The sequence below is a fragment of the Anomaloglossus baeobatrachus genome, chromosome 3, assembly GCF_048569485.1.
Source record: "Anomaloglossus baeobatrachus isolate aAnoBae1 chromosome 3, aAnoBae1.hap1, whole genome shotgun sequence".
Classification (NCBI taxonomy): Eukaryota; Metazoa; Chordata; class Amphibia; order Anura; family Aromobatidae; genus Anomaloglossus; species Anomaloglossus baeobatrachus.
This window is the reverse complement of record NC_134355.1, coordinates 574,037,070-574,058,502: the sequence shown is the minus strand read 5'-3', so window position 1 is coordinate 574,058,502 and position 21,433 is coordinate 574,037,070.

The window sequence follows — 21,433 nt, the reverse complement described above, 5'->3', positions numbered from 1 at the left end:
CATCGGTGACATGGGGGTCCATTCTCGAATATCGTTGGAGCTGCAGGTACGAAGTAGCTCGTCGCTCCTGCGGCAGCACACATCGCTCCGTGTAACGCCACAGGAACGAGGAACCTCTCCTTATCTGCCGCCGGCCCCATAGCGGAAGGAAGGAGGTGGGCGGTATGTTACGTCCCGCTCATCTCCGCCCCTCCGCTTCTATTGGGCGGTCGCTCAGTGACGTCGCTGTGACGCCGCACGGACCGCCCCCTTAGAAAGGAGTCAGTTCGCCGGTCACAGCGACGTCGCAGGGAAGGTAAGTATGTGTGACGGGTCTGGGCGATGCTGTGCGACACGTACAGCGATGTGACAGTGTCGCACAACCGATGGGGGCGGGAACGCACGCTAGCGATATCGGTACCGATATCGCAGCGTGTAAAGCGGCCTTAAGGGTCACAAAGTGTGAGGTTAAAAAACAAACAGACAGCGTGGGAGTCAATCAGTAAATCTAGAGAGTAGTCCACAGTAGTCAACAATCTGCTGGCTGCTTTTTATTTTTCAAAAACAGTGCCACATTTTCCTACAGGTTGTGATGGCATATGTATTCACTCCAAAAAAGGTGAAGGAATCTGTCACCAGGGTTTTCCCACTTAATCTGAGAGCAACAAATACATTAACTCTTATGGGTACATGTTGTTAAATGGGAATTTGTCACCAAATTTTTGCAACCTAACCTGAGAGCAGCATAACGTAGAGGCAGAGATCTCGATTCCAGCGATGTGTCACTTACTGGGCTGCTTAGTGTAGTGTTGATAAAATCACTGATTAAATCAGCAGTATATTATCACTAGAGGACTACTTGTATAGCTGCCAGATAGTCCAACATATTCATCAGCTCTGTATAACTGCTAGATCTGCAGCAGAAAAAAAAGTAATTTTGTCAAAATGACAGCAAACAGCTCAGTAAGTGACACATCGCTGGAATCAGAGTCTCTGTCTCTACATTATGCTGTTCTCAGATAGGAGCAAAAAAATGGTGACAGAGTCCCTTTAACCCCTTCACGACCTTGGACGTATCTATCCGTCCAGGATCGTGTCCCGTTAAGCCCCGCCCCCTGCCGCAGGCAGGCGGTGTGGATCGGCACACATATCAGCTGTTTTCAACAGCTGACATGTGTGCCTGCTAGCCGCGGGTGGAATCGCTTCCACCCGCGGCCATTAACCCCTTAAATCTTGCTGCCAAAGTCTGGCAGCAAGATTTAAATGCGCACGGCCATGTTTTTTACTTACCGCCGCCCCCACCGGAAGTCACGTGTGTTATCACGTGACTATCGGTGGTTGCCATCGTAGCACAGGGTCATGTGATGACGCCTGCTGCTATAATGTTTCACTTTCATTTTCCCTCGGCCGAGAGCAGAGGGAAAATCAAAGTGACTGAATCTGCTGTTTACAGCTGTATTGCTGTGATCAGCAGATAGATAATAGCGATCGGATTGCTGATCGCTATAGCCCCCTAGGGGGACTAGTGAAATAAAAAAAAAAAAAGTAAAAAAAAAAGTTTTAAAAAATAAAAAAAAAACAAAAAACCTAAAAGTTCAAATCACCCCCCTTTACCCCCATTGAAAATTAAAGGGTTAAAAAATAAATAAATATACACATATTTGGTATCGCCGCGTTCAGAAATGCCCGATCTATCAAAATATAAAATCAATTAATCTGATTGGTAAACGGCGTAGTGGCAAAAAAATTCCAAATGCCAAAATTACGTTTTTTGGTCACCGCAAGTTTTACGCAAAATACAATAACAGGTGATCAAAACGTAGCATCTGCGCAAAAATGGTACCATTATAAACGTCAGCTCGAGATGCAAAAAATAAGCCATCACTGAGCCATAGATCCCAAAAAATAAGAAGGCTACGTGTTTCGGAAAATGGCGCAAAACGTGCGCCACTTTTATTGGACAAACTTGTGAATTTTTTTTAACCCCTTAGATACAAGTAAACCTATACATGTTTGGTGTCTACAAACTCGCACCGACCTGAGGCATCACATAGATACATCAGTTTTATCATATAGTGAACACAGTGAATAAAACATCCCAAAAACTATTGTGCGATCACACTTTTTTTGCAGTTTTTCCACACTTGGAATTTTTTTGCTGTTTTCCAGTACAATATATGGTAAAACCTGTGGTTTCATCTAAGAGTACAACTCGTCCCGCAAAAAACAAGCCCTCATATGGCAAGATTGACAGAATAATAAAAAAGTTACGGCTCTCGGAAGAAAAGGAGCAAAAAACAAAAACGCAAAAACGGAAAGTGCCCGGGGGCTGAAGGGGTTAAGAAATCAAGGATTCATATGAATGTTAGAATTCTACTGAAAAAAGATCCATAAGCCACTCCACATAAACAATTGCACAAAATAGGAAACATGAGTTAAATGGCCAAAAGCTGTAAACACACTGTTCTATCAGCACGCTGGTAACCTGGTAGGAATATTTTTGGGGAGAGATGGGAATAAACAAAATGGATTCCACATGGGGTAAATACTGCATTTCAACCGTGAAAAGAGAGGCACAATTATCTCAAATATAGACCATGGTGGTCACACAGGGTACTGTACCTGCTCAGACAAATAAAATATCACATGTATAAAGAATTAAGTAAAAATTCCTGGAAAGGATAAAAAGGCGCAAATAGTGTTTTATCCTGGTGGTACCAGAATAATTACCGGGAACCACTCAGCTGGGGTCGTTGTGAGAGTCCCAACTACTGAAAGGGCAAGAAATCAAAACCACAATGGATGCTGAAGACCCTGAAGATGGATCAATAAGCGAGGGGAAGAAGGAAAGGGTTAACCCGAGCTGCCGTGTGGAATAGGAAGATGATCACTTGAGGATAAAAACGTGATTATTCAACGTGTTCCAGAGTCTTCAAAACTCCTTCTACAGGAATCAAAATCACTGATGTACATCTGAGAGCAGCATAATCTACAGACAGAGACCCTGATTCCAGTAATTATCACTTACTGTGCAGCTTGCTGCAGTTTTTATCATTGTTTTGTCAGAAGTAGATTACTAGAGAACTACTTGGTCTGCTGCCATGTAGTCCAATCCCTCCCCCACCACGGATGCATAAACAGAAATCTGCCAATCAGTGTTGGGGTGGAGTTACAGTGCCTTGCAAAAGTATCTGGCTCCTTTACATTTTTTCAACCTTTTCCCACATTTCAGGCTTTAAACAAAGATAAAAACTTTAATGTTATGGTGAAGAATCATCAACAAGTGGGACACAATTGTGAAGGTGAACAAAATGTATTGCTTATTTTAAACTTTTTTAAAAAATAAATAACTGAAAATTGGGGCGTGCAATATTATTCGTCCCCTTTACTTTCAGTGCAGCAAACTCACTCTAGAAGTTCATTGAGGATCTCTAAATGATCCAATGTTGTCCTAAATGACTGATGATGATAGATATAAGCCACCTGTGTGTAATCAAGTCTCCGTATAAATGCACCTGCTCTGTGATAGTCTCAGTGTTCTGTTTAAAGCGCAGAGAACATCATGAAGACCAAGGAACACAACAGGCAGGTCCGTGATACTGTTGTGGAGAAGTTTAAAGCCGGATTTAGTTACAAAAAGATTTCCAAAACCTTAAACATCCCAAGAAGCACTGTGCAAGCGATCATATTGAAATGGAAAGAGTATCATACCACTGCAAATCTACCAAGACCCGGCCGTCCATCCAAACTTTCATCTCAAACAAAGAGAAGACTGATCAGAGATGCAGCCAAGAGGCCTCATGATAACTCTGGATGAACTGCAGAGATCTACAGCTGAGGTGGGAGAGTCTGTCCATAGGACAACAATCAGTCGTACATACACTGTACAAATCTGGCCTTTATGGAACAGTGGCAAGGAGAAAGCCATTTCTCAAAGATACCCATAAAAAGTGTTGTTAAAAGTTTGCCACAAGCTATCTGGGAGACAAACCAAACATGTGGAAGAAGGTGCTCTGGTCAGATGAAACCAAAATCGAACTTTTTGGGCAAAATGGCGTAAAAACAACACATCTCATCACCCTGAACACACCATCCCCACTGTCAAACATGATGGTGGCAGCATCATGGTTTGGGCCTGCTTTTCTTCAGCAGGGACAGGGAAGATGGTTAAAATTGATGGGAAGATGGATGGAGCCAAATACAGGACCATTCTTGAAGAAAACCTGTTGGAGTCTGCAAAAGACCTGAGACTGGGACGGAGATTTGTCTTCCAACAAGACAATGATATCAAATATAAAGCAAAATCTACAATGGAATGGTTCACAAACAAACATATCCAGGTGTTAGAATAGCCAAGTCAATGTCCAGACCTGAACCCAATCGAGAATCTGTGGAAAGAGCTGAAAACTGCTGTTCACAAACGCTCTCCATCCAACCTCACTCAGTTCCAGCTGTTTGCAAAGAAGAATGGGCAAGAACTTCAGTCTCTCGATGTGCAAAACTGATAGACACATACCCCAAAAGACTTGCAGCTGTAATCGCAGCAAAAGGTGGCGCTACAAAGTATTAACTTAACCCCTTCACGACCGCGGGCAGTAAAATTACGTCCTATTTTAACGTGACTTAACGACCAGGGACGTAATTTTACTGCCTAAACTTCATTTGATTGCCGTGGCCATAGCAACGGCTTTCAAATGATGTCCCCTGCTGTTTCTTACAGCAGGGGACCTTTGCTTGACCCCAGGGGGGGCGGCATCGCCACCCCCTATCGACGATCGATGTGATTGGCTGTTCAAATCTGAACCGCCAACCACATCGATCGCACTAATTTCGGCAAAAATAATGCCCGAATTAGTGCGATCCTGTGAGATCCAGCTATGAGATGCCGCAGCTGCTGCAGCATATCATAGGTGGACCTCAAACATGTCTCCCCCAGCCCCTGCAGCACTGATTGGAGCGATCGTGCTATGACGCGCAATCGCTCCAATCAGTGTGCAGTGGGGCGGTGTGATTTGCCGGTGGCCGCCCTCCCCAGGCCTGTGCTGGCCTGCGAGCCCTCCCCCAACATGTCTGCAGCGTGCAGTGGCTGGTACTTGTGGTACCACGCCACCGCCGCTGCTGCCGCCGCCGCCGCCCTAGCTGTCACCGCTGCTGCACGTGAGTACTGTGCTCACTTTGCAGCCAGCCCGTGCGCGCTCCCGTGGTGCCCCTGCGCGCTCCCGTGGTGCCCCTGCGCGCTGCCATGGTAGCCCCTGCCGTGCCCCCCCCGCGATCTGCTCCCCCCAACCCCCCCCCCCCCCCCCGACATCCCGATCTGCTCCCCCCGCGATCTGACTGCCTCCCCCATTATCTCTGTTCTGCAGCTCCCTCTCCGGTCTCCCCCTCTGCTCTACCCCCCTCCCCCTCTGCTTCCCCCCCCCCTCTCTGCTCTCACTCCCCCCCCCTCTCCCCCTCTGCTCTCCCCCGACGTCCTCTTACCTGTCTTCACCGGCCTGATCACATCTGCGTCCATCGCTGGGTCCTTCCTGGGCATTCTGCTGATCTGCCTGCTGCTCCTGTAAAGCTGTCCATCTCTCTGCCATCTATTCCTCTGCAGCTCTTCTGGTCAGTGTTCCTCCTGCTAGTCCTCTGGGTACTGTGAGTATAACTTTTTTTTTTTTTTCCGTATCCCCTGTCCATTTTTACACCTCATCTGTCCGTGCGTCCCGCCAAGCGCTGATCAGGGATGCAGATAACGGATCGGCATCCCTGCTCAATTTTTGGCGTGACTTTTTTTTTTTTTTCCGTATCCCCGACGCTTTTTGTATCGCATCCGTCCGTGCGTCCCGCCAAGCGCTGAACAGGGATGCAGATAACGGATCGGCATCCCTGCTCAATTTTTGGCGTGACTTTTTTTTCCGTATCCCCGACGCTTTTTGTATCGCATCCGTCTGTGCGTCCCGCCAAGCGCTGATCAGGGATGCAGATAACGGATCGGCATCCCTGCTCAATTTTTGGCGTGACTTTTTTTTTTCCGTATCCCCGACGCTTTTTGTATCACATCCATCCGTGCGTCCCGCCAAGCGCTGATCAGGGATGCACATAACGGATCGGCATCCATGGTCAATTTTTGGCGTGACTTTTTTCCATATTTGCGACGCTTTTTGTATCGCATCCGTCCGTGCGTCCCACCAAGCGCTGATCAGGGATGCACATAACGGATCTGCATCCATGGTCAATTTTTGGCGTGACTTTTTTTTTACGTATCCCCGACGCTTTTTTTTATCGCATCCGACCGTGCGTCCTGCAGCGGCCGATCAGTGCACTGCGTCTGTGCGTTTGAAAAGTCAAATGGCGCTCCTTCTCTTCTGAGCCCCGCCATGCGCTCAAACAATTTATTTCCACCACATATGAGGTATCTGCGTACTCAGGAGAAAATGCACAATACATTTTATGGTGCATTTTTTCCTGTTACCCTTGTGAAAAAAAAAGCTACCTAGTTGAAGCAACCGTTTTGTGGTAAAAAAAAAAATTTTTCTTTTCACGGCTCAACGCTATAAACTTCTGTGAAGCCCCCAGGTGTTCAAAGTGCACATCAAACATCTAGAAAAATTATTTGAGGGCTCTAGTTTCCAAAATGGTGTCACTTGTGGGGGAGCTCCACTGTTTAGGCACCATAGGGGGTCTCCAAACGTGACATGGCGTCCGCTAATGATTCAAACCAATTTTGCTGTCAAATGGCGCTCCTTCTCTTCTGAGCCCCGCCATGCGCCCAAACAATTACTTTCCACCACATATGAGGTATCTGCGTACTCAGGAGAAAATGCACAATACATTTTATGGTGCATTTTTTCCTGTTACCCTTGTGAAAAAAAAAGCTACCTAGTTGAAGCAACCGTTTTGTGGTAAAAAAAAAATTTTTCTTTTCACGGCTCAACGCTATAAACTTCTGTGAAGCCCCCAGGTGTTCAAAGTGCACATCAAACATCTAGAAAAATTATTTGAGGGCTCTAGTTTCCAAAATGGTGTCACTTGTGGGGGAGCTCCACTGTTTAGGCACCATAGGGGGTCTCCAAACGTGACATGGCGTCCGCTAATGATTCCAACCAATTTTGCTGTCAAATGGCGCTCCTTCTCTTCTGAGCCCCGCCATGCGCCCAAACAATTACTTTCCACCACATATGAGGTATCTGCGTACTCAGGAGAAAATGCACAATACATTTTATGGTGCATTTTTTCCTGATAGCCTTGTGAAAAAAAAAGCTACCTAGTTGAAGCAACCGTTTTGTGGTAAAAAAAAATTTTTTTCTTTTCACGGCTCAACGCTATAAACTTCTGTGAAGCCCCCAGGTGTTCAAAGTGCTCACCAAACATCTAGAACAATTATTTGAGGGCTCTAGTTTCCAAAATGGGGTGACTTGTGGGGGAGCTCCATTGTTTAGGCACCTCAGGGGGTCTTCATACCCCACATGGCGTCCGCTAATGAGTGCAGCTAATTTTGCATTCAAAAATTCAAATGGCGCTCCTTGCCTTCCGAGCACTGCCGTGTGTCCAAAGATTTGATTTCCACCACATATGAGGTATCTGCGTATTCAGGAGAAAATGCACAATACATTTTATGGTGCATTTTTTCCTGTTACCCTTGTGAAAAAAAAAGCTACCTAGTTGAAGCAACCGTTTTGTTGTAAAAAAAATTTTTTTTCTTTTCACGGCTCAACGCTATAAACTTCTGTGAAGCCCCCAGGTGTTCAAAGTGCTCACCAAACATCTAGAACAATTATTTGAGGGCTCTAGTTTCCAAAATGGGGTCACTTGTGGGGGAGCTCCATTGTTTAGGCACCTCAGGGGGTCTTCAAACCCGACATGGCGTCCGCTAACAGGTGCAGCTAATTTTGCACTCAAAAATTCAAATGGCGCTCCTTGCCTTCCGAGCACTGCTGTGTGTCCAAACATTTGATTTCCACCACATATGAGGTATCTGCGTACTCAGGAGAAAATGCACAATACATTTTATGGTGCATTTTTTCCTGTTACCCTTGTGAAAAAAAAAGCTACCTAGTTGAAGCAACCGTTTTGTGGTAAAAAAAATTTTTTTTCTTTTCACGGCTCAACGCTATAAACTTATGTGAAGCCCCCAGGGGTTCAAAGTGCTCACCAAACATCTAGAAAAATTATTTGAGGGCTCTAGTTTCCAAAATGGGGTCACTTGTGGGGGAGCTCCATTGGTTAGGCACCTCAGGGGGTCTTCAAACCCGACATGGCGTCTGCTAATGAGTGCAGCTAATTTTGCGTTCAAAAATTCAAATGGCGCTCCTTCCCTTCCGAGCTCTGCCGTGCGCCCAAACAATTGATTTTTACCACATATGGGGTATCAGCGTACTCAGGAGAACATGCACAATAAATTGTATTGTGTACTTTCTCTTTTCTCCCTTGTAAAAATGAAAATTTTATGGCTAAAGTAACATTTTTGTGTTAAAAAGTAAAATTTTCATTTTTTCCTTCCACATTGCTTTGGTTCCTGTGAAGCACCTAAAGGGTTAATAAACTTATTGGATGTGGTTTTGAGCAGTGTGAGGGGTGTAGTTTTTAGAATGGGGTCACTTTTGGGTATTTTCTGTCACCTAGGCCTCTCAAAGTCACCTCAAATATAATGTGGTCCCTAAAAAAATTATTTTGTAAATTTTGTTGGAAAAATGAGAATTTGCTGATGAACTTTGACCCCTTCTAACTTCCTAACGGAAAAAAAATTTGTTTCGAAAATTGCGCTGATGTAAAGTACACAAGTGGGAAATGTTATTTAGTAACTATTTTGTGTGACATATCTCACAGATTTATGGGCATAAATTTTCAAAGTTTGAAAATTGCGAAATTTTCAAAATTTTCGCCAAATTTCCTAAATTTTCACAAATAAACGCAAAAAATATCGGCCTAAATTTACCACTGACATGAAGCACAATATGTCACGAAAAAACAATCTCAGAATCGCCAGGATCCGTTGAAGCGTTCCAGAGTTATAACCTGTCAAAGTGACACTGGTCAGAATTGCAAAAAATGGCCCGGTCATTAGGGTGTTTTAGTGGCCGGGGGTGAAGGGGTTAAAGGGGATGAATAATATTGCACGCCCCAATTTTCAGTTATTTTTTTTTTAAAGTTTTAAATCTGCAATAAATTTCGGTCAACTTCACAATTGTGTCCCACTTGTTGATTCTTCACCATAAAATTCAAATTTTTATCTTTATGTTTGAAGCCTGAAATGTGGGAAAAGGTTGAAAAATTCAAGGGGACTGAAGACTTTCGCAAGGCACTGTGTACAGAGCTCATCATGAATATGGAACCTACCTGGCGCAGGTTTACTAGTCCTCAATTGATAACATCCTGCTGATAAAAGTGATTTAATAAAGCGATACATCACTGGAATTAGGGCCTCTGCCTCTACATTATGCTGTTTTCAGATGCAGTAGAAAAAACCTGCTGACATACACAACAGATTGATAGGCATGGCACTGTTTCTACAATTGGAAGGATGGAAAAAGAAGCCATGTCTCTTCCTAATCAAGCCTCTTAACCCTTGCATTCTCTGCAAGATTTACATTACACTGTTGATTGCCAGAACATGTAGGAAATCCTATAGCTGAACAGACATTTAGGTTGCAAGTTTGGAACAGTTTTGTTAAATTATATCTACAAGTGCATCTCAATAAATTAGAATATCATCAAAAAGTTAATTTATTTAATTCAATACAAAAAGGGACACACATATTATATAGAGTCATTACACACAGAGGGATCTATTTCAGGTGTTTATTTCTGTTAATGTTGATGATTATGGCTTACAGACAATGAAAACCCAAAAGTCATTATCTCACAAAATTAGAATATTATAGAAGACCAACTAAAATAATGATTTTATACTCAGAAATGTTGGCACCTACTGAAAGGTCTGTACAGTAAATGCCTCAATACTTGGTTGGGCTCCTTTTGCATGAATTACTGCATCAATGTGGTGTGGCATGGAGGTGATCAGCCTGTGGCCCTGCTGAGGTGTTATGGAAGCCCAGGTTGCTTTGATAGCAGAATTCAGCTCATCTGCATTGTTGGGTCTGGTGTCTCTCATCTTCCTCTTGACAATACCCCATATAGTCTCTATGGGGTTTAGGTCAGGTGAGTTTGTTGGCCAATCAAGCACAGTGATACTGTGGTCAATAAACCAGGTATTGGTACTTTTGGCAGTGTGGACAGGTGCAAAGTCCTGCTGGAAAATGAAATGTCCATCTCCAAAAAGCTTGTCGGCAGAGGGAAGCATGAAGTGCTCTAAAATTTCCTGGTAGACGGCTGCGCCGACTCTGGTCTTGATAAAACACAGTGGGGCTACACCAGCAGATGACATGGCTCCCCAAACCATCACTGATTGTGGAAACTTCACACTAGTCCTCAAGCAGCTTGAATTGTGACCTCTCCACTCTTCCTCCAGACTCTGGGACCGCGATTTCCAAATGAAATGCAAAATTTACTTTAATCTGAAAACACCTTGTACCACTGAGCAACAGTCCAGTTCTTTTTCTCCTTGGCCCAGGTAAGACGCTTCTGGCGTTGTCTATTGGTAATGAGTGGCTTGACACAAGGAATGCGACACGTGTAGCCCATGTCCTGGATACGTCTGTGTATGTTGGCTCTTGAAGCACTGACTCCAGCTGCAGTCCACTCCTTGTGAATCTCCCCCAAATTTTTGAATGGCCTTTTCTTAACAATCCTATCAAGGCTGCGGTTATCCTGGTTGCTTGTGCACCTTTTTCTAGCACACTTTTTCCTTCCACTCAACTTTTCATTAATATGCTTGGATACAGCACTGAACAACCAGCTTTTTTTTAGCAATGACCTTTTATGGCTTACCCTCCTTGTGGAGAGTGTCAATGACTGCTTTCTGGACATCTAAGTCAGCAGTCTTTCCCATGATTGTGTAGCCTACTGAACCAGACTAAGGGACCATTTTAAATGTTCAGGAAGCCTTTGCAGGTGTTTTGCAGTAAATATTCTAATTTTCTGAGATAATGACTTTTTGGTTTTCATTGGCTGTAAGCCATAATAATGATGGATGGATTATCATCAATCAATCAATATGATCGATTCATGCAATTTTTATTTTTCAACACAGATGTAAAAGAAACAATGATTGCCTGGCCTAAGAAGAAGATGGTCTTGGTAGATGATATTTGAATTGCAGAAAAGTATCTCACACACTTCTAAATGTCCAGAAATAAAGTATAGTCTTTACTAGCTGTAGTACCCGGCATTGCCCAGGATAGTAACCGTCTCTCTCTGTTTCTCTTTGTCTCTACACCGAAATCATATTACCTCACATATAAGCTGTCTTAGGCCTCGGTTCCACTTGCATTTTGCACGGACTAGTGCAATCCGATAAAACATCAGACTGCACTCGCACCAGTGAAAAACTATGAGACGATGTCCATCTGCGATTGATTTCTCATGCCATGTCAGCCTGAGAAATGAATTACAGAATGCTCTGTTTGGCAGTGAGTCTCAGCTCACGCACCTCCATACAAGTCTATGGAAGCGTGTGAAACATCACACTACACTCGCATATGATCTGACCGCAGTGCGATGTACGCAGAGACAGGCAGCGGAGGAAATGGGGAGAAAGTGCTCCCTCCCTCTTCTCTGCAGCTGTGATCTGATTGCAAGATCGCATCACAGTCACATGACTCTTGGCTCACACTCGCAGCAGAGGATCATTAACATATCACTTCTGATGCTCTCGCGTTGGAAGCTATATGCAAATGGAACCGAGGCCTTATAGTAAAAATGTCCTTTGTTGCCTATAGCAACAAATCACAGCACTTATTAATGACCTGTAGCTCCCAGCTGCATCGACTATAATGTAAGCAGGTTTTCTGGTGAATAACTGTAAAGCACGGGATTAAATTTCCCCCTCAAAACATAGTCTATGACGTTCCCTGAGTCACATGAGGCAGAAGTACAAAATTCTGGGATTGTAAATCACACACACACACACACACACACACACACACACACACACACATACACATATGTTAGATATAATTAAAGGTAACCTGCCAGGCCCTGTGTATGCACCCAGAAACAAGAGCAGTTCTGGGTGCATACTGTATTTCTAATCCCTGCCTAACTGTCCCAGGCTATAGTAGTATAGATAAAGAGATCTTTAGAAAAAGTATTTCTTTTATCATATGCTAATGAGGCCAGGGACTAGTCACAAGGGCATTAGTTCTTGTGCTCATTACACCCTCTTAGCATGTTAGTATGCCCATAACATGAAACATAACATGAACATAAACAGAACATAACATGTTAGAATGTGCTAACATTCTATTCAATGCAGCGTCATCACCAGCAATGACGTGCGTACCCGCCTCCATTGCACCGCTTCAGAATGCTGGGCATAGGGTCAGTGCACATGATCAGAAGTCACTTTGAAGCCGGGCCGCGTACATCCGGCATCATAGTGCACATGACCAGAAGTCAGGGATCATGTGCATGGAGCCGACATACAGCATCGGACATGGTGGCAGCAGGTGAGCGCGACCGTGCCTCTGATGCTGTGCATAAATTACCATGTTAGCACACCCACAGGTGCGTGCTTAAATGCTAAGGGGGCCAATTAACCAAGGGAACTAATGCCCTTGCGACTAGTTGCTGGCCTCATTAGCATATAATGAAGACTCTTTAGAAATACTTTTTCTAAAGATCTCTTTATCTATGCTACTAGATACTGGGACGGCTAGGGAGGGATGAGCAATATGCACCCAGAACTGCTCATGGTTCTGGGTGCATATTGGACCTGACAGGTTCTCTTTAATCAATATATAATTATCCTATAGAGTTCCAGCATTTATGTTCCAGATCCCATTTAGGGCTCTTTCAGACATCTGTTATCATTGGTCCGATATTGGATGGCAATGGACGGACTGGAGACCTGATTGTCATTATATGCTAGGACCCTGCCAGCAATTCGCCTGAGTCCATTTTTAGGCAGATTCAGAGCCCCGCAGACACCCTACAGGAATCCAGTGTGAACAGGGCATAAGGACAGAGAATCTCTGCAGACCTTATTTAATTTGATTTTCTGCTAAATTTGTGCATATGGTCAGAAAGTAAAGCTAATATACGATGTTGATCAAAAAGAGAACCAAAATAACCAATATATCACAATAAACCAAAACATAGAGGGCTGCACACCTCAGTAGTGTCAACAGGACCTCTGTATGTTTACCTAACCCTGGATGGGTGCATTTCAGTCTGGCTTCACCTATACTTCTCCCTTTATGGTTCATCCTTGGATATCAAAGGCACAAAACTGATTTTTATATACCTGTAAAAACCAAATGAAGGGAAACACAACAGCAAAAATACTTCGGGCTCTAAATCTGTTTCCAAAATATTGGTAAACGCTTGGTAAGAGTGGATTATTCAGCTTCCAGCCCTGATCTTCCAAACCTTTATTTTCAACTCATGTTTTTACAGCTGTTCCTGTGTTAAAATAGATATATACAGTACGTCATCATTCTTCAAAAAAACAAGATGACATCCGTAAATTGTAAGATGATAAGAAATAATTGACAAAAGTCTACACTCACTCTGCGTGACTGCTGAACTAAGGCAGTATGCAGATACACACGCTGTCACTATTCACCGATATTGCTGGTGTGAGCGCACGGTCACGAGGCTACATATATGCAATTTGTATACTTAGGCCGGAGTCACACTTGTGAGTGACTCGCGCAAGTCTCGCATCGGATTTGCATGGTGCGGCCGCACACTCTCCGGACAGGAGCACCTCAGCTGTATAGAAATACATGCACCCAACCAGCTCCTGTCAGAAGAGTGTGCAGCCGCACCGTGTGATGCCAAAGCGAGTCACTCGCCAATGTGACTCCGGCCTTGCAATCATGCGCTGACTAGGCGTATCCGGCTTCTCTCAATTCACTGATATTGAGAAAAGCCTAATATGTCTTGTTGGTGTGACCACCATACAGGCATCAAATAGCTTATGTGTAGTCACTGACCGCTCACTTGCAGCAGCAAAACCGGGCATTCAAAATTCTGAGGTCAAATAATGAATTCAGACTTTTGTCTCCAGCCTGGACCCCTTCACAACCAAGGCCGTACTGGTATGTCCTTGGTTGCATCTGTATCAATACCGCCGCCTCCTGCGGCGAGCTCGTGGTAATCCCCGCCCATGTCTGCTGATGTGATCAGCAGACATGTGAGGTTACTAGCCCGAGGCTTTTAACCCCTTAGATCACACTGTCAAACTCTGACAGAGCAATCTAATGTGCCGGTGGGGATTGTGCCGTTTCCCCGCTGCCATCGGCAGCCCCGTGATGTGATCACAGGGCGCCAATGGGCGTCATGGCAGTGCAAGGTCAGATAATGACCCTTGTCACTGCCATGACTCACTTCAAAAATGCCCGATCTATCAAAATATAAAATCAATTAATCTGATCGGTACATGGCGTGGTGAAAAAAAAAAATCCAAAAGCCAGATTTATGGATTTTTTTGCAACATTACAATACAAATGCAATAAGAAGTGATCAAAACATTGCATCTACCCAAAAAGGGTATAATTAAAAACATCAGTTCAAGACACAAAAAATAAGCTGTCACACTGCCAGAGATACCGAAAAATGAGAACGATAGGGGTCCCGGAAAATGGCGCCAAAAGTGCAATTCTTTGTTTGGACAAACTTCTAAAAAAAAATTCACCACTTAGTCAGAAGTGTTCAAGTCCCGGAGTGGAACATATTTGTAGCAGCTGAAATTCACCTACTTCATTAAGAAGCATATGCCAGTTTTGATGAAGAGGGGGCGATGTGAAGAAAGACCCAGTGCTGAGAGACTTCTGGTACTGAGAATTCAATGCAATCTAAGGGGTACTTTGCACACTGCGACATCGCTAGCCGATGGTAGCAATGCCGAGTGCGATAGTCCCCGCCCCCGTCGCACATGCGATATCTTGTGATAGCTGCCGTAGCGAACATTATTACTACGGAGCTTAACACGCACTTACCTGCCCTGCAACGTCGCTCTGGCCGGCGACCTACCTCCTTCCTAAGGGGGCAGGCCGTGTGGCGTCACAGCGACGTCACATGGCAGGCGGCCAATAGAAGCGGAGGGGCGGAGATGAGCGGGAAGTAAACATCCCGCCCACCTCCTTCCTTCCTCATTGCAGGCGGGACGCAGGTAAGGAGAAGTTCCTGGCTCCTGCGGCTTCATACACAGCGATGTGTGCGGCCGCAGGAACGAGGAACAACATCGTACCTGTCGCTGCAGCGAAATTATGGAAATGACCGAAACTACACAGATCACCGATTTTCGACGCTTTTGCGATCGTTTATCGGTGCTTCTAGGCTTTACACGTTGTGACGTTGTTACTGGCGCCGGATGTGCGTCACTTTCAATTTGACCCCAACAAGATCGCAGTAGCGATGACGCAACGTGCAAAGTACCCCTAAAAGTGGCCAATATCCTTATATAACCATCTGCCGGACTGTTCACATCACAGTGTGTGCGGTATATATTATATTTTGGAAAGCTGTAAACCCCTTTAAGAAGAACTTTCCGTCAAAATAATGCTGCACTCTTTTTCCTCGGACTGAGTGGTCCAAGGAAAAAGATTGCAGCATGCAAGATTTGCACTCAGCCATTCAAGGCTATGAAAAAAATTGGACGGCACTCAGTCCAGTTTTCATAGGTTGACGTAATGGAGAAAGTGGAGATTTTTTTTTTTATTCTCCACCTCCGAGAAAAACGGATCTCACCCTAAGTAGAATGTGATCAAACTCTACAGTCTGATTGGCATAATGGAACAGTTTGCCTCAGATGGTTGTGTCACCCTACCCTAAATAAGAAATAGGCAAGCCCCAAATGGCCAACAGTGGTGAGGTTCCTTTAACCATGCGCTAACCATGAAGGGGTTTCCAATCTCATAACGAATTTGGTGCATCTTTGTACTCCAGCCAAGTACTGCTCTACATTTATGCTGCAATTTACTAATATTTTGATAAGTATTAATGAATTTTATTCTCATCTTCAAAAAGTTGGTGGAGTTGTCATAGACTGGTAGGAAAGGCACTTGCAGCGACATTTTTGCACAATACGTAGCAAACAGTTCTACGTCTGAATTCTGTAAAAAAAATGTTTGCTGAATAAGGGCCTATGAGACAAATTTATCAATCTACCGTATTTTTCGGACCAGAAGACGCATTTTTTTTCCCCCAAATGTTGGGGGAAAGTTGGGGGTGCGTCTTATGGTCTCACTATAGGGCTGCGGCCGGGAACGAGGGTGCTGCGGTGGAGCGGGTCATCGGGGCCACGAGTAGGCAGCAGCAGCGCCTGCCGTGACCACGTGGGCCCGCTCAATACATATGCACGCCCATCCTCCCGCCCATCTCTCAGCGCTGAAGCCGGCACTGACAGGTGGGCGGGAGGATGAGCGGGGACGCGCGCATAGTAAAGAGCCGGTCCGCATGCTCACCCCTGGCAATTACAGCCTGGAGTGATCATGTGCGGCTGTATTCACTGCCCCCCGCACGTCATCATCAGTGCGGGGTGCAGTGAATCAGTGTACTCACCCGTCCCCGTGTGTGGAGCCGTTCCCCTGCTGCACGCAATGTCTTCCTGTCTGTGCCGGTCAGCTGATCTGTGCTGATCGGCACAGACAGGAAGACATTGCGTGCTGCAGGGGAACGGCTCCACACACACAGGTCATTGCCGCTGAGAGGAAGATGATCGGTGCTGCAGGGAGTGAGGAAAAGGTGAGTATAAACGTTTATTTTTTTTCTCTGTGCTATAGGATACAGGCCATATACCAGGATGGTATATGAGCACGATGGGGGCATATAGCAGGATATATGAGCAGGATGGGAGTATATGAACAGGATGGGGGTATATGAACAGGATGGGGGTATATGAACAGGATGGGGTATATGAACAGGATAGGAGTATATGAGCACGATGGGGGCATATAGCAGGATGGGAGTATATGAGCAGGATGGATGGGGGGTATATGAACAGGATGGGGGTATATGAACAGGATAGGAGTATATGAGCAGGATGGGGGTATATGAGCAGGATGGATGGGGGGTATATGAACAGGATGGGGTATATGAACAGGATGGGAGTATATGAGCAGGATGGATGGGGGGTATATGAACAGGATGGGGTATATGAACAGGATGGGAGTATATGAGCAGGATGGATGGGGGGTATATGAACAGGATGGGGTATATGAACAGGATGGGAGTATATGAGCAGGATGGATGGGGGGTATATGAACAGGATGGGAGTATATGAGCAGGATGGATAGGGGGTATATGAACAGGATGGGAGTATATGAGCAGGATGGGGGTATATGAACAGGATGGGGGTATATGAACAGGATGGGGTATATGAGCAGGATGGATGGGGGAAATATCAATAGGATGGATGGGGGGTATATCAATAGGATGGGGGTATATGAACAGGATGAGGGAATATGAGCAGGATGCTGGTATATGAGCAGGATGGGGGTTTATAGCAGGATCATATACCAGCCAGGAGGATCATTACCAGGATGGGGTACCTTAGTAGAGAATTTGGGGACATTACCCCCATAACAGTGTCAGCAGCAGATCCTCGCCTCATAACAGTGTGTCATGACCACATTTTTTTGCTTAAAGTTTTATTTTCCTATTTTCCTCCTCTAAAACCAGGGTGCGTCTTATAGTCCGAAAAATACGGTATTTGTGCCATGTTTTTGTCATCAAAATGCAACTATTTGGGCTCATAAAGTGTGGTGAGAAAAGTGAGTGTGTTAGGCCTAAGACACACGGCATGAAAATCGGAGCGAGTGGAGTGTGATAAAACATCGCATTCCACTCGGACCAATATTAGCCCATGTCCCAGCACCCATGAGCGATTATTTTCTCAGCCCTAATTGGACCGAGAAAACAATCGCAGCATTCTGCGGGTTCAATGAGATGCTTGTTTCTCTCACCCATTCAAGTCTATGGGGCGAGAGAAAAATCTCACTGCACTCGCAGTACACCGGTGTACCACAAGTACAGTGCGAGAATCGCAATAGCCGGCAACGGAGGAGAGAGGGAGATAAATCCCTCCCTCCCCTCCACAGAGCCGGCCCGCCCCTCGCAGCTGTGGTCCGATCGCATGATCGCAGTGACACTCGCATGATCGGACCTCAGTCGAAGTGACTCGCATGATCGGACCTCAGTCGCAGTGACACTCGCATGATCGGACCTCAGTCGCAGTGACACTCGCATGATCGGACCTCAGTCGCAGTGACACTCGCATGATCGGACCTCAGTCGCAGTGACTCACACGATCGGACCTCAGTCGCAGTGACTCACACGATCGGACCTCAGTCGCAGTGACACTCGCATGATCGGACCTCAGTCGCAGTGACACTCGCATGATCGGACCTCAGTCGCAGTGACACTCGCATGATCGGACCTCAGTCGCAGTGACACTCGCATGATCGGACCTCAGTCGCAGTGACACTCGCATGATCGGACCTCAGTCGCAGTGACTCGCATGATCGGACCTCAGTCGCAGTGACTCACACGATCGGACCTCAGTCGCAGTGACTCACACGATCGGACCTCAGTCGCAGTGACTCACACGATCGGACCTCAGTCGCAGTGACACTCGCATGATCGGACCTCAGTCGCAGCGACACTCGGCTCCCACTGTGCTGCCAGCGGGAGCCGAGTGTCATGTGAGGATCGCAGTAGTCCCCGGCCTTTGGGAGAGGCATGCCGCTACATTGCAGCGTAAAAACAAATGTTTTGATGGGAGAATTGGGGCATCTGAAGCGTCTTTGTGTAGTAGTTTTTTTTTTTTTTTAATCGTTTCCTGAATATTTTTTCTATCAGTTTTGGCCCCAGCATTTTTGGGAGTTTTCCAATGGTATGTGTGATGTATTTTTCATTGTTGTTGTTACCTGGTTCTTTTATATCACTCCGTTAGGCTTACATCACACACCGTATTTCCGGTACATGAGACGTCCTTTTTATACATGTACTGGAGACACATAGATCCATTAAAATCAATGGGTCAGCGCACGTCTGATTTCACATGGAGACAAGTCCATTTTTCTCTGGCAGCACTGATGTCACACAGCCCGCACACTGATATGCTCCGTGTGACATGTACCGGAGAAAACATGTGTCTTTGGAATAAAATTATTTTCTATACTCACCTGTCTCTGGCGCTGCTTTCTTCGGCGCTGCTGTCACTTGCTTCCGGGCCCACCCATTATGCTCATGAATATTCACTGCACCGCAGACCAGGAAGCAGCGGCAGTGCCAGAGACGGCAACGGCGGGGACAGGTGAGTATAGAAGTTTATACTATCCATGTGCTGTCCAGATATCACACGGATAGCACACATATGGACCCACCTACACCATGGACCATGCAAAACGTGTGTTTTGCACGGTCATGTGAAACAGGCCTTACTCAATGAAGAGATTGCAACATGTCTGGCCATATCCCGTGCGTCTTTTGAGCTTTCTTATTGATTTTTAAAAACCAAAGCGTCTTCTGAACATCAGACAGGCCACTTTTAACCACTTGGCGTTTTTGGAAACCTGAAGCTGGACATCCGCACAGCAAGTGGTCTTGCTGGGCAGACATTCTGTTGAGCATTTTGTCAATAGGTTTTTTCAGGCCGTTTTCGCTGTAGAATCCTATGGATAATATATTGAAGGAAACCTCCCCAAACTAGCACTGTCCAATCAGAAGGCTGCAGAAAAAAAAACAAAAACAACAAACTCTTCCAAAACTTTTTTAGATAAAGAGAAACTATAGAAACCTCCTACTTTGTTTGAAAAATGTGTGGCTTTTACAGTTCTAGAAAAAAACAAAATCAGTGAGAACGCAACTAAGGGTTTATTCACATCGAGGGTTTTTTTTAGCCGTATTTGGCTCAGAAACCCTTTAAAATCCTTCCCAAAACTTAAAAACATGGGAGCTTCCAGGCCAAAAACTCAGCAAAAAAACACATGTGCACAAAACAAAATACTCCGTGTAAGGGGGGAAAAAAAAAGCTATAAAAACACCACAAAACAAACCCTATTATTCCTTTCCTAAGTACACTTGGTGTAAAACTAACCACAGCTGCAGAGACGCCATGTTTACATGCAGCATTGTGTTATGCAAAAAGCTGCTTTTTAGGCCGGGTTCAGATGTTGCATTATTGCAGGGTTTTTCTCAGCACTAGCAAAAAGCTGAGATTTCAAAAATCAAATAGATGCGCTTTTATTTCCCTGACAATTTGAGAACGGAGTTATTTTTTGTTGAATAATACTAACTTTATTAAACATGTCCTGTAGACAAAACATACAGGTAGACTATGTTCCACACCTTGCGGTTTTTTCTGTAGCCAAAACCTTCTCTCTGAGCAGTAAGAGCTGCTTCCAAAAAGCAGGTTTTGCTGGGGGTTTTTTGTTGCAATTTTGCTTTTTTTTTGTTTTTGCAGCAATTTTGCTGCATTTTTGCTATTTTATTTGTCGCACTTTTGCTTTTTTGTTGTGATTTTGCTACTTTGTTCTTTTATTTGTTGCAATTTTGCTGAGTTTTTCCATTTGCAATTTTGTTTTGTTGCAATTTTGCGGCGTTTTTGCTTTTTGTTGCATTTATTGTTGCACTTTTGTTTTTTGTTGTTTTTCTATTTTTTGCTGCAATTTTGCTGGGGTTTTTTCGGTTACACTTTTGCTTTTTTTGTGTTTTTGCTTTTTTGTTGCAATTTGCTCCTTTTTTGTTGCAGTTTTGCTCCTTTTTTGTTGCAGTTTTGCTCCTTTTTTGTTGCAGTTTTGCTCCTTTTTTGTTGCAGTTTTGCTCCTTTTTTGTTGCAGTTTTGCACCTTTTTTGTTGCAGTTTTGCACCTTTTTTGTTGCAGTTTTGCACCTTTTTTGTTGCAGTTTTGCTCCTTTTTTGTTGCAGTTTTGCTCCTTTTTTGTTGCAGTTTTGCTCCTTTTTTGTTGCAGTTTTGCTCCTTTTTTGTTGCAGTTTTGCTCCTTTTTTGTTGCAGTTTTGCTCCTTTTTTGTTGCAGTTTTGCTCCTTTTTTGTTGCAGTTTTGCTCTTTTTTTGTTGCAGTTTTGCTCTTTTTTTGTTGCAGTTTTGCTCCTTTTTTGTTGCAGTTTTGCTCCTTTTTTGTTGCAGTTTTGCTCCTTTTTTGTTGCAGTTTTGCTCCTTTTTTGTTGCAGTTTTGCTCCTTTTTTGTTGCAGTTGTGCTCCTTTTTTGTTGCAGTTGTGCTCCTTTTTGTTGCAGTTTTGCTCCTTTTTTGTTGCAGTTTTGCTCCTTTTTGTTGCAGTTTTGCTCCTTTTTTGTTGCAGTTTTGCTCCTTTTTTGTTGCAGTTTTGCTCTTTTTTTGTTGCAGTTTTGCTGTCATTTATCTACAGCATGTGTTTAATAAAGGT